This window comes from Perognathus longimembris, chromosome 19 (assembly GCF_023159225.1).
Source record: "Perognathus longimembris pacificus isolate PPM17 chromosome 19, ASM2315922v1, whole genome shotgun sequence".
NCBI classification, from domain to species: Eukaryota; Metazoa; Chordata; class Mammalia; order Rodentia; family Heteromyidae; genus Perognathus; species Perognathus longimembris.
In genome coordinates, this window is record NC_063179.1 from 2,124,140 (window position 1) to 2,142,744 (window position 18,605).

Genomic DNA, 18,605 nt, shown 5'->3' on the forward strand with positions numbered 1-18,605 from the left:
TTTTGAGGATAATTGGATTCTGGGAAAAGAGCAAGATGATCTCCCTCCTTTGGGAAACCTGTTGGGATTTGAACTCGAGGCCTAAGGCTAGCTACCGTGGGGCCGTCTGGCCAGCAGGTTTCTCTTCCGTTACATTTCACACCGGTCCTCATGCCGTCTGCTTGAGGCAGGCTGGACCACGGATGCTGCTCCCTAGGCCTTCGGTGCTGGCTACAACCGTGTAACACCATTCCCACTGCACTAGCTGACTCGGAGTCTCACTTGGTGTTGGGGTTGGTTTTGGTCATGGATGATCTCAAGCCAGTCCTGATCTCAGCCTCAGTAGTGGCGGGGATTACAAGCATGAGCCACCATGCCTGTCCAGGTCGTTCCATTTCCTTACAAGACCGGTTTGATCCATGTTTTTAATTCTTCTTTGGAAAAGATGCAATGATTTGGCTTTCTTTGCAAAGCTCAGTCAAGTGCGGGAATTCATGACATATTTCAAGTACACCAACAATCTCAACCTACCTGTCAGAGCAGAGTCTACCAGGTAGGTGGCTCTTGTGGGCAGTATATCCAGGTCTCTGAGTGTGTTGGTCCTCAGGTTCCCCAAGTTCCTATTAGACACCCGGGTTAGAGAACTAAATGTATTCCTCAGCTAGGAAAGGCCTTTCTCCTTCACTAATGGCTGTTTAGTTCCACATCATTCTTCTAGGTCTATGGCACCTGAGCCTCTCCTCTGGTCTCATCAAATTCATGGCCAAGAGGTTAGGGACACGGGACTATTCTGGGCACCAGCTCTGAGCCTGGACTCTTGGCTCCGTGAATTCAGGGAGCTGCACGGGCCTTGTCCTCCTCCCTTCCAGCCACACTGGAACTGCTGAAGTCACTCCAGGATTTGTCTAGCGCCGTGACACCTCGGCTTCCAGCAAGCTTTTGGAGAGGCAAAGAGTGAGAATTTCCACAGGGGAGGCGGGCCCCTGTCCCTCGGGGATTCTTATCCCCTCTAGATGCTCGTTCTCGGGAAGTAAAGCGGGGGCCCGGCCTTCCTCCCAGACAGATGGAATCCTGAGCGGCGCTCCCGACCCAGGTACCGAGGAAGAAGACAGACGGACAGGGCTCCTGTCCTCAGCTCCGTGGCCCTGTACCTGGGTGCCTGGCTCCCTGGGGTTCAGGAGGCCTGGCAGTCAAGGTGAACCATCCCCCTTGCTTGGGGGCCACATGGGGGAGGTGATCTTGAATGGAGATCTTCCGGGCTGAGCGTCCCCCAAGGGGACTCCCCAAAAGCAGTGCTCCGAGCTTTGTCCTCTGCACATTCTGGCCTGCCTTGGCTTTGTGCTGTTGGCCCCTGGCTGCTCCGGTCAGGAAGGAAGGCCCACCTGCCCATCCCTGGGCCCCTGGAGTGTTCTGGAAAGTGCCTGTCCGGTGGGCTTAGCCCTGAGGACTCCCGGTGCCCCAGTGCAGTGGGAACTTCACCCCTCCACGCACAGGGAGCCCCGGGACACAGGAGATCTGGGGGTGGATGGACTCGCGGTGGCTGCCGTTCAGGCCTTCCCCAACACAATCTGGCTCTTACAACAACACGGCAGACAGACGCTTTGCAAGGAGGGTTAGGAAGGCAATTATAAGATCTTTAAAAAAATAACAGAGAACTATCAAAGAACGAAGGAGGAGGCAGCAGGCCTGAATAGGAAAGCCCCTAACGATGGGCGCAGCCCAGCCCCTCCTCCCCAGCCTTAGGTTTCAAAGAGGGGATTTAGAATGAAAGTCCCTTCGCATTTCCTGCCGAATGGGTTTATTTTGGGGTTTCTTCTTCCCAGCTTTATCTCCAGATCTTGAAGTCCAGGGGCTGCCCCTCCAGCTAGATCCTCACCTAATCACTTAAAGGTAATGGTGATTAGGCAGGAACCCAGCAGGCTCTTACCGATTGCCTAGGCAAGCCGGCTAATTAGGTGATTAAGTCATTAAAGGAAAATGTGCATCTGAAAAGCCTCCTCGCAGCCACGCAGAGGGGGATGAGGACCCACTTCTGGCGGTCCTCTCCGCAGGCTCTCTTTGTGTAAGGGGGGTGATTAATCCACTTAACCCAGCCTCCCCTCTTCTCTTCCTTTCTTCTCCGGTGTTTTCCTCCCTTCTTCTGTCCCTCTCTTTTAAGGAGGAGAGAGAAAGGAAAGCAGGGAAGCTCTTTAGAACTCGTCTTTGAACGGGAAGAATAACAAATGCTCCTTTCTCAAAGGCACCTTGGGAAGAGCAGGGTCTCAATAGCTGAAGTTAAAACGACTTGAGAGGGTACCGGGGGAGAGGACACAATGGTGACTCAGGGTTTAGGGATTCCCTTATCAGATCATTAGCCTGATTTGTAACCCAAAGCCTTTTGATGTCTTCTCTCACAGACACCCTTTTTTGTCTTTGCTAAATGAGGAGCTGCCATATTGTGCGGCTTCTCCCCCTGGACGGCCGGCCGGGCCTCGGCTTTGTGCTCCCTTAGCCTCTTAGCTCCAGGGAGACCACTCCCTGCTTATCTCTGGAGACAGGAAATCCTCTTCTCTGAGTCTTCCTCCCGGGAAACAGAGCCTAGGACAGAAGAAGATGGCGGGGATGAGGAGGAAAAGGAGGAGAAGGAGGAAAGGGGGGGGGGAGGAAGGGGAGAAAATAGTTATCTTTATTTAAGAAAAATGTTATATTATGAGAACGAAACCACTAAGCAAGCGTGTCAATAGATCAGGCTGAGTTGTAAAGTTCCTAGGTCTTAAAAAAAAGTCATGAGAGCATGCAAACATCACACACACACACACACACACACACACACACACACACACACACGTACAAACACTCAGGAGAAGCTGTCTCCCTCCAGAGGTGTGAGGGTCCTGGGTGTTGTTCAGCCATCCTGCCGTACCCTTCTTCCAGAGATTGGAGCAGAAAGGCATCAAGTGTCCCCACCAGGTCAACCTCATTCAGATCGGAGTGCCAGCCACCCCCTGACCTCCCTCTCTTCCTTCCTCCTCCTTCCCTTCCTTCTTTCCTGCTTCCTTGCATGGATTCATTTTGTGTGATTCATTATTTCCTTCACTTGGCTTTCCCAACCACAGACCCTTGTCTCTGGTTCATGCCACTCGTGTTCCTTATTTAAGCTCACGAATCAAGGGCGGAAGCGGAGTGGGGTCCCTTGATGTCTGGTGAGCGCAGAGGACATGAAGAGCCGGCCCAGGCCACAGGCCCACGCGGGCAAGGAAGCCGCCGCCCATCTCAGGGGGACCCCGTGTTTGTGGGGTGGCCACTGGCCTCTTTCCTCAGCCCCATGTTTGTGATACAGTTCTTGAACCCTGGTGCCTGTATGCACACACGCCTTTTAGAGCCACAAGGTTGGGTGCTAGTTAATTAAAACTCACCAGGGGCAGCGGGTGGATGAAAGTTTGGTTTGGAAGCCGTGACTGTTCAGAGGACCCGAGCCCAGCGTTACCTGTGTCACCTGTAGACACGAGGAAACGCCGGCGGCATGGTGGATTTTCCTTCGATTGTTCCAACGTGAACGTTACAACCGGACGAGAGTCCTGGAGAAGAAATGCTGGGCTCTGGCTGTCTGCCCTCCAGGTCCCTTCCTTCCTTTGTGGCTGTGGCTCTGCTCCTCTTTACACATTCTTGAGAGAAGAGTGACGGTGGCATAGCTTGGTACTGCGTTCCTGAGCCAGGACCAGGCATCTCTGCCTGGGGCAGGCGGCTGCAAGGTCCCGGGTCGGCTCTTGACGCCTTGCTCTTCTAATTTGTACAGGTTTGCCGGTGTGATCGTCTCTCAGAGCCCACAGATCATTCTAAGTCTCCTCCACGCGTCGGTGAGTATTCAGGCTGGCTTTCCATTGCCCCCGCCATCCTGAGCAAGGTGTTGGGCACTTGCTACGCCCTCCCCGCTTGTTTGAATTGCATACCAAGGGAGCGAGCTTTTCTTCAAACTCAGCTGAGAGCTCTGAGACTCAGATGAGCCGGAATTTTCCTCCTGGCACTGGAGCTGCCCGCCCTCCCCCGGCGGAAGCACGGGAGGCTGGGCTCCTTCGTCCTAGGACATTCTGAAGTCGCACAGTGGCGAATGGGCTCGGCGCGGAGTTCAACTGTATCTTGCTCTCCAGCGGGCACAAAGCTCCCTCCCGAGCCTCCGCCCATCCCCTGCCGCGCCTTCCCGGGGCCTTTCCCTGCATGCTGGGCAGTTGCGTGAATGGAACACGCTCTCTGGAGCGGGCAGGCAGCGGCAGCGCTCGCTGACCCAGCCACAGGGCGCGAGGCGTGCGGCCTGGGCCCCCGAGAGCACCCCGGGTCGGGCTCCGGACAGAGGCAAGCTGGCCGAGCGTGGGAGTGCGGAAACCAGACCGGGGGGACTCAGGGGACGTGGACCACGAGGTCAGACACCAGGGAGGAGGCGGGGCCCGATGAAGCTACCAACTCTCTACTCACGGCAAGCTTTCCTGGGTTCCTCTGTTTCCGGATACATCTTCACGCAGCTGAGCTCACAGTGAAGTATGGTGTTCCAACCATGGATACTCTCCCTTCAGCCCAGCTCACGGGTGGGTGGGTGGGTGGGTGGGTGGGAGAGGTTTGCATGGAATCGGGACCACATTGTCCTATGTGACCCCATGGGCCCAAGAAAGTCAGGCCGAGGGTGGAGGGCCACCGCTGACGCGGGCACCAGCTAGCACGGGGCTGACGCCCAGATCTGATGAGGACGGCGGCATTCGCCTCACAGATCGCTCTAAAGTAGCCCACAGTCTCGGGGCGCGGTCCGTCCCCCGTGTCACCTGAACGGAGTGCGAAAGCACCTGCAGCGGGCACACCCGGGAGTCTCTTTCCCGGGCTCCATGCCCCCCCCCCCCCACAGCTCATCTTCAGACACACGGCTTCTTGTGTAGCTGCCAGGGCACAGGCCCGGTGTGATAGATACTCAGGAGGCTGACATCGAGAGGTTGCGGTTTGAAGTCAGTGTGGGCAGAAAAGTCTGTGAGATTCTTATCTCCAAAATAACCAGAAGAGAGAAACACACACACACACACACACACACACACACACACACACACACACCATTTTTATCTTCAAGGCTTCCAAAAGAATCTTCTTTCTTTTAAATTAAGTGAGAGCAACTTAAAAGATGTGAAACGTGGCAGAATAATCGGTAGTGCATCTATTTCATCTTTACCACAATACCAAACTATTTCCATGGCATTTGCCTAGGTGCTTATCGCCCGGTTACTTGAGTTGCAACACCACGCGACTGGTATTTTGAGTCCTGAAATTATGAAGTGACTCACGCATCCGGTGCGTATTTAGTCGCAGAGTGACGCACACGCTTGCTGCGTACTGTGTGTGCTCATGCGTGCACACGGATGTCTTCCACGCCTGATCCTCAAGAGGGTCTGACCACACTTAAGCGTGCCATGGATTTCTGCTGTTTCTTTCCCACGGAAATGGTTGAGACGCGGTGTGTGTGTCGCGTGCGGTGTGTGTGTCGCGTGCGGTGTGTGTGTCGCGTGCGGTGTGTGTGTCGCGTGCGGTGTGAGAGTCGCGTGCGGTGTGAGAGTCGCGTGCGGTGTGTGTGTCGCTTGCAGGTCTGCAGCCCCGGAGGAGGCGGGCACGTCCAGGGTCCGGTGCCGCAGGGAGGTCTCCATGGGCCCCGTGGGGAGGTCAGGGCAGGAGCCGGAGCAAGGAAAGGGCCGGGCGCGCGTCCCGGTGGCCCTGCGGCGCGTCCCGGTGGCCCTGCGGCGCGTCCCGGTGGCCCTGCGGCGCGTCCCGGTGGCCCTGCGGTCCCTTCCCCAGCGCGGCCGGCCCTCATCTGGCCGGGATGCCTGCTCCCCGCCTTCCGTCCCTCCCGACAGCAGGCCTCCCCTGGGGTTTATTAGCCTCTTTTCTGCATTTTTTTTTCATGCCATCCCAGCAGTTTTAATGGTGGATCGTTTTTCATGAAAGCGGAGGGGTTTTTTTTTTTTTTTTTTGGCTTTTTTTTTTGAATGAGCTTCTATTTTATTAGTCTGTCTGGAAGGTGCATGAGGGGACTCATTTCCACTGCTGGAAAGTGCACCATAAATTTTGATGAGACAAGACTTGGGGTTTCAGAGCCGCGGTAGCCACCGCGGGGCTCATCTCCAAGGCCCGGCTGTGGTCGGAGTGAAGGCCTCTATTCAAATCCCGCACGTAGGAAAGCTCCGCTTGCGTTGTGGCCACAGGAAGCTGTTTGCGTGCCATCTTCCCCTGGTAGAATTGCCAACCGAGAGCCCAGAGGCCCAGATGTGACCCACAGAGGGCTCAGGTGTGTGTGTGGGGGGGGGTACGCCCAGAGTGAAGATGGGGTATCAGCACTGCGTGGAGGCCACGCCCAGCCACAGGCGTAGTTTGTGGCATTCTGGCTCTTCCTCCCTGTCCCTGGAGCAATGGCAGCCAGCCAGTCTGGGAAAATTCTGAACTCACCAGGAATTACTGAAGCAAAGTCATTCTATCATTCACGTCCTTGCTGGAGCCCTTCTTGGAAATGGACCAGGTTCCCATCTACCCCGAACCAACGGCACCACACTGGGGTTGCAATTCAACCAGGCCTCTTATGAGCAAGCCTTGTGTGGTGGGGGTCAGTGCCTTTGGTCCAGGTTAATAATAGCAGCAGGGCCTAATCTCCCAGAAAGCAGGTTAAGTTGCAGGATACTTTTATGGGAACCAAGAACACTGGGGCACAGCAAAGAAGAGAAGATGAGAGGTCCGGAGACTTGGGGCTCATGGGTCTACCATTGCACAATGCCCCGGGAAACAGCTCTGCGGCCTGCACTGGCCGGGCTTGGCGGTGTGACATTGCACGCAGTATTTATTCTTAGTGTCATTTTACAAGCATTTTACCGACTGATAGTCGGTAACTTTCTGTACATTTCAAACACCTCATCTAGTTTGGAAAAACTCTTCATCCCTTTCACCCCTTCGAGTCAATTCTACCAGGCTGCAGGTAGAACTCAGGCTGAGAGAGGAGAGACTGAGGGGTCCAGGGGTGTGGGCAGCAGGAGGGAGGGGTTGTGAGTGGATCTGCCCCCCCTCCCCCGGCGGCCCCTTCCCCGCCCGTGTCGTGGAAGGAAGGCACGGCCCACGGCTCACCACGAGCCCTGCCTGCTGTCCAGGCCGTGCCGTCCTCGCTGACCCAGCCCTGGCCCCCGCCCCGCCCTCTATGGTTCCCGAGATGCACGCCATGCCGTCGGGTGACCGTTCTTCAGCCTCCACACGGGAGGGACAGAGTGAGACATCACTAATCCGAAGCACTGTAATTCCTGCACTCACACACACACACACACACAAGCACGCACGTACACACTGACACACACACTTCCAGTGTGGTACCGTTTTCCCTGAATGCTTCTTATGAATGGAGAGTTCGTTTCTAAGTTGGGCGCGTCGGCTGGCCTGAGGTCTATGCGTGTCATAAAATGGGGCTGGGCTCTCTGAAAATGCGCCGTCCTTCTCCTGGCGTCCAGTCCGCGCCTTGCTCCGTCTCCCGGGCGCGCTGCGGGGTGACCCTCGCTGACCCTCGCTGACCCTTGCCCTGTGGACAGAGAGAGAGAGACGCCTTACATGGCGCTGGCGCGCTGGCACGGGAGTCGCGCTGCCGACAGGAGCACCCCCAAATGGCCCAGCACGAACGGACGGCAAAGCCCCCCCGCCCCCGCCCCCGCCGGGCTGCCCCTTCGTGCTTGGCCTCGGGGTAGGAGAAGGCTCACCGGTGGAGACCACCAGAAGCAACCCCACCGTGCCCATGTGGTATGGAAAAATCCGACATTTTTTCCATCTACCTCAAATCCCGTTATTAGGAAATCATTCCCCCACAGAGAATTTTAATTCACCTCTTGGAAAGACCTGTAAAAAAGCGGAGCCACTTAGCACCGGGTCGGTGTCTGCGTCTCACTCGTGCAGGGAATGCCTGTTGCTCTCGTGGCCGAGTGCACGGTGCGGCTTGCCCCTGAGGGGTGACGGGGCCCGGGACCCCCGGCTACCTTCCCTGACCGAGCAAAGACAAGGCCGCTCAGTCTTTCATACTTCCTAGGCCCCGTAGCTTCACAGCCAAAAGCTGTTTTGCTTTTCAAAGACTTAGAGCCCTTCGCTTCCAACTAAACTTTATATGGTCTGCTAATTGCCTGCACATAAGGGAAGGTGAGCACGCAATTTCCTCTGGCTGTAATTTGAAATCCCACAATTACAGTCGCCCCTTGGCATGGTGCAAGTGTAAGAGGGCTGGCCCCACCGACGCACAGAATATTGCTACAATGTTCCATTTTGCACTCCAAACAATTTTCACTGGCTTTGGCTTTGTGGCTTAATGAAAGACTAATAATTCCAGAATTCAAATTTAAGCACACTTAAAAAAAAAAAAAGAATTAACAACCTCGAGTAACAACAATCCCTCGCTCCCTTTGAAAATGCAGAATTCAACTAAATTAAGTTCACAGACTTTTTCTTGGACTTATTTTAATTTGGCTTTCATGTTAGAAGTCTCAATCTTGAAACATTTATACCTCTGGTTTCAGTTAAACTAGTAAAGAATTACTATATTAATAACTGCTACCCACTTTATTAACTACTACATACATCAAATTCTTTATTGTCAAGAAGAGAAAGCCCTCTAGCCCAAAATACTTTCGGCACGTAAGTCCTTAATATATAATTGACTGGAGCATAAGGTCTGATTTAGAACATGAATTAAAATTAAGAGCACCACTACTATTTGCAAATCGTTAAAAAGCTAACTTAGAAGATAGCTCTTGTGATGAAATTTAAATAAGACCCACAGGAATTCAAGGCCTTGCATTTGACATAAGCTTCGAAATTCTACGTGCAGTTGGCCAGGTCCTTCAATACTGCTGTGCTATTTAATATAAACCTGAAATATCCAAGACAACAAACACAGAAGTATGAAGGAAATGACACACTCAATTAAAAGCATTCACGAGCTGCCTCAAGAGAAGGGATAATTCAGGGGAAATCTTTGCCTTCTCACTCAATGATATCCAAACAGATCAATTCTGCAATTGAAATTGACCCAAGACCTGGGAATGAGACTTGTCCGGGTGGAAAGGACAGTCCCCAAGCACCTGCTAGCCTGCGCCAGGAAGGTTTGCTGGAGTAAACTGCTCTAGACTCCTGCCTGCGCACACCAAGGTGAGGGAGAGCTGGTTCTTCTTGAAGAAGTTACTAGCTCGTTGTAAGAGAGAAAGTGAGATACTTCCTCAAAGAGCCACAGTGCAAGATAAACCATGGGCATCACCGGAGATGACTAAGCAAAGCACCGAGAATAGGGAGAATTTGCTTAGAGGAGAGGCATTTAATAAATGTGAAGCGAGCATTTGTTGTGTGATTGTATAGACGTACACTTTCTCCGTCCTTAGTACATTTGGGTAGGTGACTCAAAATGTGTTTATTTAAAGATTTATTTATGTTTACTTAAGTAGGCTTTTCTTTTTCCATGTGTAAAATTACATTAATTTTACAAAGTTAAGGAGCTTGATGGGGAATCATGAGATCCTTTCATGCATTCGCTCAAAAAATTATAGATGGAGAGACTCAAGTTCAAAGACATGGGAGAAACTGGGTAAGATCGTGTACTCCTGTAAAGGTACAAGGAAGGAAGGAAGGAAGGAAGGGGGGAAAGAGGGAGGGAGGGGAAGGGAAGAGAATGACAGAAAAAGAAAGAGAAAGAGAGAAAAAGGAAGGAAGGAAGAAAGGGAGGGAGGGAGGGAGGGAGGGAAAGAGAAAGAAAAGAGAGAAAGAAGGAAGAAGGGAGGGAGGAAGGGAGGGAGGGAGGGAAGGGAAGAGAAGAGAAGGGAAAGGAAGGGAAGGGAAGGGAAGGGAAGGGAAAGGAAGGGAGGAAGATAGAAATGAAGGAAGGAGGAAAAAAGGAAGAAAAGACGTAAGGAAAGTGCAAAGGTGATGAAGTAAGAAGAAGGGAGGGGAGGATAGAAGATAGGCTGCAAAGGGGGAGAAAGGAAGGGGAGAGAGAGGAAGGAAGGAAGGAAGGAAGGAAGGAAGGAAGGAAGGAAGGAAGGAAAGAAGGGAGGGAGGGAGGGAGGGAGCAAGAAGAGGAGAGGAGAACTTGGCTCGCATGCGGAATGCTTACAAGCTAAGAACTGACTCTGAGCTCACCTGGTTCCTACCTTGACTTCTCTCTGCATTTCTTTCTGCATTTTCCACTTGCCTGCGTTTGCCTCATCATCCAAACAATAGATTGACTCGGTTGGTGCAGCCAGCAGTGCATGCTTGACCCGCTGGCCACCCTGCGGTGGGGGGGCAGTCTCCCTCCCTCCCTCCACCTAGAAGGACCTCGGGGGAGCTATGCGGGGCCACCAGCCATGCGCGCTGTCTCTGTCATTGCTTCAGGGGTGCAGGGTGGCTACAGCCCAAGACCCTGCCCATCCACTCCAGGGGAGGGAGTGGGGGGTGGGGCACCGTGCAGAGGGGGTGGGGTTCTCCCCAGGAAGACACGGGCTGTCTGTAAAGTGCCCTCCGTGCTCCCCAAGAAGCCTCCACACAGAAGGAGGCCGCGACCGGCGTTCGCTGCTGGAGCTGGTGAGTTTCCACGAAGATGCTTTGCCTTCCTGGGATGGGGTTCCGCGGGGAGCCCCAGAGCACGTGTGCGGGAAACGAAGCGAACTGCAAAGAAAGCAACTTCCGGGCACGCCGTGCACGCTGAGCTCGCGGGAGAGGTCGTGTGCGTGGCAGGTGTCTGCGTGAAGACGGGCCCCCGCCCCAGGAACACGGCGCTTAGAAAACGTGAGCAGAGATGTGTTTCGCCATCACCCCTGGCTCGGTGGCACTCGGCATGTGCTGCAGCTGACACACACCGGTCCCCGAGCCCCCCGTCCGCCAGACTGGGGCCAAAACCGCGCGGAACGTGCCACAGACTCGGAGAAGGCACAGGGATGGCGCTCTTCCCCGCAAGAGCCGTGTCTGGGACCGGCCGCGCTCCTGTTCCGTTTCTCCAAAGGCCGTCTCTCCTTCGCTGCGGTTCTAAAGACAGGACCGTCGGTGGGGACGGAGAATTTCAACAAGAGCTGTGCGGCAGCCGCTTGCAAACACGGCCTTCCAGTGCACAGACACACGTGAGCACCCACACGCGCACACACACACACACGGACACGTGTGCGCACACACACACGACCTTAACATTTTTATAAGACATGTTCCTCCGCAAGGGGCTCGTGTCGTGAATATGACCACAAAGACGCGGGCAACCAACTTCCTCAGCAACTTCCCCTAAGACGTTGTTCCAAGAAAATAGTATTCCCTTCTAGTTCTAGAACTTTATATTATTTATTTATTTATTTATTTATTTATTTATTTTGCCAGTCCTGGGCCTTGGACTCAGGGCCTGAGCACCGTCCCTGGCTTCTTTTTGTTCAAGGCTAGCACTCTGCCACTTGAGCCACAGCACCACCTCTGGCCGTTTTCTGTATATGTGGTGCTGGAGAATCGAACCCAGGGCTTCATGTATAGGAGGCGAGCACTCTTGCCACTAGGCCATACTCCCAGCCCCTAGTTCTAGAACTTTTAAGTAGACTGAAGCTATCGTGAACACGTCTAAGAATCTCCTGTTTGCCCTTCAGTGCTCCGTTCCTGGGCAGGGTACTGGTTGCTCCTGGAGTGCCAGGCCACCCTGGCAGAGATGCAGAGATGAGGGGGAGGGGAGGGAAGGCAGAGACGTTGCAGGGTGGTGACTGCATACGGCTGTCAAAGCACAGAGCACACAGGACAGAGGGCGTTGGAGGCCAGAGCCACCACTCCACGTCCATGACCGGACCCCGCACAGACACACCTCACTGTGCACAGATTGAGAGAGAGGATAGAGGAGCCCGAACAAGGGGAGACGCCGTCTTTCTGGAAGTCTCCACCTCCTTCACCTCAGAGGCACAGAGCGACCAGAAGAGGATGGGGCGTGCAGCGGCTCTGCGGTGCTTCCTGGAGCCAGGCCCGTTCCGTCGGGGTGTACCTCAGTGAGAAGGACAGCCCACCTCCGGGCCTGTCGTCGGGGTTGGGGGCCGTGCTGCCCCCGTGTTCGTAGATGACGCAGCTGGTGCGTGTGGACACACGTGTGAGCCAGGGCAGGCCCGGAGGTGAAGCTCTGCCGGGCACCCCCCCCCCAGCCTTGTTTCTCTCTGAACTGCAGGTGGACTGCAAGGAGCTGGGGGAGCGGGGGTCCCGGCTGGGACTTCTTTCCAGCTCCCCAGTTTCCTAGAGAAACGGGTCTCGCGCACCTTAGTGCTGCGCCCTGCAGGGGCGGCGTCTGATGAAGGGCGTCCGCGTCTCCGCAGACACCGCGGCGCGGAGCAGCGCGTCGAGCAAGGAATTCGGATGTGCGTTAAATATTCACAACACGAAGGCGACAGCCACAGTGAATTCGGAGCCTGCTGTGCCCAGTGTTGGTGTTCGACACTTCGATGGCAGCTCCGAGGGAGGCGGGGAGGCCCGGAGCGCCGAGTCCGTCCATCACAGACACCTGCCCGCTCCGTGGGCCGGGCACGTGGGCCCGGGCGGGCGCCACCGCGAGGGGCCGGGACGGCAGGGGCCGCAGAGGCCGAGCGTCCAGCCTCACGCGGGTTCAGAAGCGAGCCCGCCATCGCCCCGGGAGGCGAGCCGGGCACGGCGCGCGGAGCAAAAGCCGTCCACGCGCGCGGTGCGGTGCCTCCCAGCCGGACAGAAAGGCAAACCGCGGCCTCCTCACTCCACAGCCCTCCCGAAACGAGCGAGCCCACAAACACCCAAGGACACGCGGGTCTGACTCCCAAACACGAGCACAATTACCTCTCTAAGGAAATAGCTAAATGACTGGGCTTATAAAAACAACATCACTAAACGCAAATAAAAGAAGGAAGAAAATAAGAAAAAAAGGAGGGAAGGGGAGGAGAAGAAAGAAGTAGGGAAAAGGGAAGGAAGGAAGGAAGGAAGGAGTGAGGGAGGAGGAGGAAGGAGGAAGAGGGAAGGAAGGAAGGAAGGAAGGAAGGAAGGAAGGGAAAAAGAAAGTAAGGGAGGGACGGAGGGAGGGAGGAAGGGAAGGAGGAAGGAGGGAAAAGGGGAGGTGAGAAGGAAGAAAGGAAGGAAGGGAGGGAAGAAAAGGAAGAAGAGAGGAAATAAAAAGGAAGGGAGGGATAACGGAGAAGAAGGAAGAATGGAGGGAGAAAGGGAGGAAGGAGGGAAAGAAAGGAGGGGAAAGAGGAGGGAAGAAGGCAAAAAGAAAGAAGGAAGGAAGAAGGGAAGGAAGGAAAGAAAGAAAGGGAGGGAGAGAGGAAGGAAAGAAGAAAAGAAGGAAGGAGAAAGGATGGGGTAGAAGGAGTTGGGCAGGGTGGGAGGAAGGGAAGGAAGAAGGGAGTGAAGGAAGGGAGGGGATGAAAGAAGAAGGGAAGGCAGGTGCAGGGAGGGAGGGAGGAAGAGAAGGGCGGTAGGAGGGAGGGAGCGAGGGAAGGAAAGGGCCCGGGATGAGGAAGCCTGAATCCTGCCTTTCCTCTGCAATGCAGGAGGGACCTTGGTTCACCAGTTTCCCCCCCGGGGGGGGGGGGGGGGGACCACGGAGACCACGGAGCCTCCTCGGTGGTGGGCCCTAGTCTGGAGGGTTGGGAGTGGAGAATGAGAGACTTTTAAGCCCCCGGGCCGGCCGCACCTCTACAGCCATTTTGTCACATTTGCCACCTGCCTCTTCGACTGTCTGTCTCTGATGGCGCGAAGGATTAAAACGCAGCCCAACCGCCATGTCCCTCGCCAGCCCAGGGACCCCGAGTGGGAGGTCACGGGGCCCCGTTCCTCCTCGGCAGGCCAGGTCTGGGTTTCAGCCGCGCCGCCCGCCCCCCCCCCCCGCCCCCTCCCCTCCCCTCCCCTCCCGTGATCCCTCGCAGGTGGTGGCTGCTCTGGGTAGTGTGTTTACAAATCATTAATGAAGTGATTGTCGCTCTTTTCACTCGCTCACACTTTTGAACTGTGTGGAGTGACACATTTCTAAATGGGGGACACAAGGGCAGAGCGAGGCCCACAACAGCCTCATTATGGGGGCCACATCAATGCCGGCGGGGCTGGGGTTTATATTAACCCAATCAATTAAGGCTGGACAGAGAGGCGGGGCGCGGGGCACTGGGAAAGCCGCCCCGGCAGCCCGAGTTGCTAGGCATGGCAGGCCGGCCCGCAGAGCGGCCCCCCGCGCCCCCCTCAAGGAGCGGTGCTTTCTTCCTGCATCATAAAAGGCCCTTTCAAAGCCGGCTTGCAGTACACAAGCGCTGGAAGTCACTGCTTTCTCTGAATGAAATAAACGTCTCTTTTTCATTCCTATACGGTGGTGTGAGTCCCCCCTTAGCAGCGCGCTTGTGGGAGCCGGGCAAAGGCGCATACATTAGACCACACTGCTTCCTTTTGTGCGGGGTGCATCCACTCTGACTTTCAAAGTCCTCCCGTAAAGTGGGGGTTCCCGATGGGGACACCGGCAGCGCCACGCTGCCGCTCGGGGCAGGCAGAGAGCCGGTGCCCCCCTGGGCAGAGCGGGGGAGAGCCGGAGGTCACCAAGCCCCGAACGTGGGGAGACGCAGCTGGGGTGAGCCACCAAGGAGCACTCCCCGGGCGGGCGGAGCGGTGCCTGGTGACTGACCCCCCGCTTTCCCCACCTGCCCCCCAGCGCGCCCCCACCCCGCCCCGTGCACCCCCCCCCCCCCGCGTGGCCTGGCCCCGCAGAGTCCTGGGGGCCCAGGCCCGCTCGGTCCCGGGACCTGGGCTGTTTGTTGTGTGTTCGGCTGCAGCTCGACTTCGATTCGGCGCCGCGTCCCGGGCTGAGCAATGGGCGGGAGATTCGGGACTGCCCACCAGCGGCCGGGCATAAGAGCCTCGCTTCCGGCCCCGTCCCGAGCGCTCGCCGGGGGCCTGCCGAGCCCCGGCCTCCGCCTGGAGAAGGTCGCTCTCGGCCTGGAGTCCTGGGAGACCTGACTGTGAGGCTCCCCCAGTGCCAAGGGGGCCGCAGACGGAAGGCCCGGGGCCCCTCCTTACGGGGCTGGGCTCACCCCCACCCCCTGGTCACACGATCCCCCCACCTCCCCAGACTTTGAAGGTGGAGGTGGTTCCGGCCCCTCCGTGGTTCGGCCCGCGCGGCCTCTGGCCCTCACCGCGTGCGGGAAGCGCCAGTGCCCACGAGGCCACGCGCACGGAGGGGCCGGAAGTCCCCAGGCGCAGGCTTACGGCCGAGCTCGCCCGCCTTCCAAATACACCAAAGAGATTCTTTGCGCGCTACGTCTAGGTGAAGAGATTATTTTAGAAAAGGCACTAGGCGGTCCTTGGCAGTCTCAGAAAGAACAATTTCCCTCCCCAGAACCCCCCAAAAGCAAGAGAAAACAAAAGAAAGGCAGGCACAAAATTACTGTAATGTTATAAAAGAAATGCACAACTTCCAGAAATATAGTATCTTTAGAAATAAAATCCATGCAATAAGGACAGACCATGTCTACACTCCAAAAAAAAAAATGGAATGCACACACACATACACACACACATGCACACACACGTGTGCACACACACACACACACACACACACACAAGCCAGGCCTTCTAAAGTTAAAATAATGACTGTGACAGACTCCTCTCGGAAGACCTGTCTGTGCAGATCTGCATGTGTGTGTTTTCTCCATGGAACAGCACCGTGGTGCGTGGTGTTAATGGGATGCTGCACTGTTCTCTGCATTTCATTAAAAGTAATATTGAAATGAAGCTCCATGGTATACAGAGAGACGCTGCTCTGGCATGCATCACAGGACAGCGTTTAAATTCCTTGTAATGTATTGCTTGAATCAAACACTTGACATAATTTAACACCAGCCACGTTCTCGCAGCATGTAAGTTAATACCTGGGTGTAAGGTCATGTCTGTGTACATTCTGTAAAACAAATCACAGCACAGCAAACACAGTCCATATTGTTCCTTGCTGTCAGTCTTCACAATTGATATCGATGGCTGTGGCCCTGTCCATCAATCGAGGTGGTCATCAATCAAAGCGTGGCAGAGGAAGCCCAGCTCCAGGCCCAGAGTGAAGGCACGACTTTGGGGGCTACTCTGCTAGAAATGTCTGTGGGCGTGGATACCTTCGGCTGCTTCTCACCTCAGGAGAAATAAGAAAGCCTTCAGGGATGAATGTAGTCGCAGTATTTCCAAAAAGGTACTACTAATAAGACAAGGCACGGAGCGCGAAGCTTCTCCTATCCCGGGAGGCTCAGCCTTAATTAACTGATTAAGCAACAAACCAAAAGCACATGATTCCCATTCTTTGTTACAGAAGAAGCTATGATTTGAGGATTTCCATTTAATGAACATAGCTTGGAGTTTCCCCTTTTCTTTCTCAGCAAATAATTTCCAATATATCGGATCTCTAACAAGTTGCTTTAACTCAGGTCAGCCGTGGAGGGAGCAGTCGTGGATGGATGGTACCTTTGTGTTTGTTTCCATTGTCTCAGCCTCCTCAGGGTAAGAAAGCATGGAGGGGGAGGTTAGAGTTATTGAACTCCAGATCCCCCCCACCCCCCACCACCTCCATCCTGGGCATGAAAGGCCCTTTTCAGGTCCCTTTCTTTACGAGTCATGTTAGGGCAAGATGCATCAGAAAATTGTGGATAACAGAAACCAAAGTAATAGAGATGGCAGAATACGTCTACTACCTCAGAGCAGAGAACAGCAGACCAAAGGAGACATGGAGTCCAAAAACCAAAATCCAGACGCTATTGAAATATGTTTATAGGCAAGGTATATAAAACTTACAAATATGTTTATGTATAATATATAAATTATTTGTATATATTATGCATATATGTGCATATGCATGCATATAGAATTTTTTAAACTAGGATTAGCAAACACTATGCAATAAATCTTTTGTCCATTAGGCCAAAAAATGAGATGAAAATGGCAGAAAATAGGGGTAAAGTGAGAGACTACATGCTTGCACTTCACAATCTGACCAATAAAGGCCAGACAGAGACAGAGAGGCTAGGAAACTCAAATACTAAAGGACTGTGGGGATTCTGTCTGACAGCAAGATGGAAGTGTCCAGTGATCACTCAATAGGAAGTAGAATTGCAAAGCTAAGGACAATAAACAAATTAACCTCCCTTAATACACAACACCTTGTGATACAATTTTAGAGCCCTCGGAATGGAAAGATTATATAATATAATATTCCAGGGGTGAGAACAGTAAAAAAAAAAAATGAGCATGAGATTTTCTTCCCTGGAATTGCACCCGCAGCTCTTCTAAAGGTAAGTGTGCGGAGGAAAGGAAGTCACCCAAAGGAAGACGCCCTCCTTGGAGACCGCTGTGCCTTTCCCTGGAGCTGCAGGAAGCCCTGGGGATCGGTGCTAGCGGGGGGAACGTAATCACTCGGGAGACAGGAGAGACATCTTGAGGTCCAGACAGCCCCCGGAGAGCCAGCCGGGGTGGGAGGCGGAAAGTAGAAGGCCCCATGGGAAGGTCACAATGGACAAACAATGGGGAAATAACTTCAACTGTCGGCTTTGTTTATAGGAAAATGATCTTTGTTCTAAATCTTGATAAGCAAAAAAAAAAAAAAATGAAGGATGTGGAAAAAATAGCCGCTCACTGAAGTGAAGGCAGGAATATATAAGAAGCACACATGCAGTGATAACCAAAGTGTAAATGGGAAGAAGATGGGGGAGCATGAGTAAATACAATCCCTCTCAGACATTCAAAAGGAAGATCAGAAACGTTGCATCGCAGAAGCTTCAGTCGTATTGAGTGTTGTTTCTAGATCCAGGCAGCGGTAAGAAAGGACGGGGAAATTCCTTGTTTTATAAGAAGCGGTGATTACAAAAGAGCTCTGTGAGCCATGTCACTCTGCAGCCCACGCGGTCATGTTATTTGGATAACTGAATCCAATGCAAGGCAGGAAGAAATCTCGGTCTCCGCAGCACCCTGAGTGAGATTCCGGTCCGCGGCGAGGCCCCGCTGCTGCCCCCGGCCCCGGCCCACAGGGCCCCTTGGCACGCACGATGCACCAGAACGGCTTGCAGAGCTCCTGGCAAATTGCAGCGGGCCGCCAGGGCCTTTGCTAGAGAGCGCGCTCGTCCAGGAGAGCAGCCCGTGCGTGGAGCCGCGGAGCCCGTGCCGGCCAGGGACTAGGCAGGCGGTCTCTCAAGGCAACGCCCCCCTCGAGCGGGACTCAGTGTCTCTGGCAGAGGTTCCCACGGTGTGAGCTTGGTCAGCTGAGTGCTATCCTAGCACTGACCTCTGACCCCGGCCTCCAGCTCCTGCAGTGATGACCCCAAGCCGCAATCCTTCCATCCCGGGCAGCCACCTGGTACGCAAAGAGGCTCCTCGTGGTCAGAAGGCTAGGGTGAGAGTCAGACCGGGACCAGGCCTTCAGACCATGGCGGGGCAAGCCCCCCCACAGTACCCCTTCCCACCCAGCACCCCTTCCCACCCAACACCCCTCTCCACCCACCCCCCCACACCCCGTCCCTCTCAGGCCCCAGGGAGATGGGATTTTACGCGTGACTCATCCCTGGGATTTCACTTACACTAAGAGCCCTCTGCAGACACGGGTCTGCTGGTTCTCCGGTGCCCCTGTTTCTGTACAGCCTCAGACCCGAAGG